The sequence below is a fragment of the Andrographis paniculata genome, unplaced genomic scaffold, assembly GCF_009805555.1.
Source record: "Andrographis paniculata isolate CXL003 unplaced genomic scaffold, ASM980555v1 Contig87END, whole genome shotgun sequence".
Lineage (NCBI taxonomy): Eukaryota > Viridiplantae > Streptophyta > Magnoliopsida > Lamiales > Acanthaceae > Andrographis > Andrographis paniculata.
The window spans coordinates 1,346,648-1,349,159 of record NW_026137625.1 but is presented as its reverse complement, the minus strand read 5'-3'; positions in this window follow the sequence as shown (position 1 = coordinate 1,349,159).

Here is a 2,512-nt window from a genome sequence, read left to right as displayed (position 1 = left end):
ATCAAGGAGTCTTAACTAAACCAAACACTTGGTTTACACCATATAAGATACCAAACCGAACTACTCAATCTATTTTCTACCCAAGTTCCATTTAGTTTATACAAACTCTCATTGACTGACTGTTACTACACCGCAACAATTCCAGCAGGCCAGCGACCAAACTAAGAATAAGGTTGTTTTCCAGATGAAGATCTTCTTTGGCTTCGACTCCAAGAATCCTTTTTCTCGTCCTCAATCTTCCATTGATGAGTTCTCAACATTCTAACAAGCAGAGAGAATACTGATTCGAAGTGTTATGTGTCTCACATCATATACAGACAAAAACAACACACAAAATACAAACACTGACACAAGAGACAAAGTTGATTGTGTGTCAACTTTGGGACAGTGTATCAGGGCAATAAATGTCATACAGTACAAGAGGACAATACATACAGTCTCTCCTGCATTTCCTCTGTCCAACGTACATACATTTGTCCTATTCCATCGAGTGTGGGACATGCAGGATACATCCAAAACCAACATCTCGATCAACTCTGTGTAGTTGGCAGATTTTGGAAAATAGTGTCGACCGAAAACTGCAACAACATCCTGCACACTTGCTCATATGCCAAAACTAAAAATAAAAAGGGTTTGGCATTTTTTAATATGTCAATAATCTCCCCCTTTTTAGCATATGCAGCAAGGCATAATAAGTAGAAAACACACACTATTCACACATCACACCACAATTGCAATCCAATTCAGAGTTATTACAAGCCATCAATTTGAACAAGCCACAGTTGGCTTTAGCATTCAAATGTTGTAACATAGACAAAGATCGGCAGTTTATGAAAAAATATGCAGAAAACATAAACAACAAATAGCATATGGTAACTAGCAATACCAGCTCCCCCTCAACAGCACACACTCTCCCTGGCTTGTTGCATTCTCCCTCTTGCATTACAGCAAAGGCCAAAAATAGGTGGTCAAGGGTCGGCTTCCTCTGTGCTATCACCATCTTCATCATCATCATCATCAGTGTCCTCATCATCTACTCCAGGGTTGCGAGGCAGCAGCCTCAGGGCTTGTGCCACCTTTCTTTTCTGAGCAATGAGAGCAGTAGACAAAGTGGATTGATCCCTTATGACTTCAATCAATAGCTCCTTACACTTCTTCATTCGGGCATCGGCATCTAATGGGGCACCAAGGAGAAATTCATTGTGGAGCTTTTTTAGGTTGGATTGGGCAATAAACAATCGAATAGGAAACACCTCCTTATCCAATTCTGGATGAATTCCCTTGGAACTCAAGAACAAATAAATTAAACTGGGATAAGGTAATCGTGTCCACTCCACTTTTGAATCCGAACAAAAGTCAATCATCTTCCTGATTACCAAATACCCAAAATTAATTAGCTCAAAATATTTATCAATAGAGAATATGAGAGTACCCATATCCGTGATGACACTCGTATTGTTGACGGTTGGTAAATTGTTGCATCCATAAAGTCGAAAAAGACATTGAGACTTCATCATCAGCATTGTTTCAGTCACTCCAAAGCGTCCAAATTTCGAAGCGTTGCCAGCAGATATGGTTCTAGCAACCTTCTTTGTTGATTCATCAATCTGTTCAGACGGGAACGTGTTTTCATCATTCGCCGGAAATTGTAACAACTCATTGATCATTGCAGGACTAAGTTCCAAAATTTTGTCACGCATATATATTTTAAGATACCAAAGAGAGTTGGGATCGAGTAGCTTGCCACTCAAATTGGCATAAAACTCCTTGGCAAGACGAGGACAATAACGCTCCAATCCCATTGCCCAAAACAGCAAATGTTTCTCCTCAAGGAACACATGAAATCCGACATCGGTATAAGCTTTTCAAATAAATAGTAGATTGAACAAAATACATAGTTGAAGTACAAAATATTATTATAAAATTTGAGGGACAAAAATAATAATATACAAACGGGTACAAAAATATATACACACTATCATATTACACCATTGAGATTCTCATAATATACACCTTCAAAGTTTATTAAAAAAAAACAGATACATCTAAATGTGTATCATATTATGATCACCACTGCCACTGCTACTAGCATCATTTTTATACAAATATATTTATTGAACCTTGACATCTTCGGGTGTCTTTTCTTAATAGTAGCTAGTGGGAAAATTCGAATATTTATATGTTAATTATAATAGTATTGAAAAAATAATTTAATTAATATGCGTTTTGATATTCTTTTATTGTATACATATAGAACTTTAAAGATGAATTTTTTTATTTTTCGAACATAATTTTCACAATTTGTTTTAATAACTTCAAAGACAAAAGAAATTGTTATCTATATATTTGCACTTCATCACCAAAATCTATGATGCAATATATGTGTATATGTATAAGACAATATTAATATAGTATAAATGTATGGATTTATATATATATATAGGTAAACGTGCAAGGGTGTACGGTAGAATTGATGTATATTTATAAAAATATTATACCGCCACCGCCACTA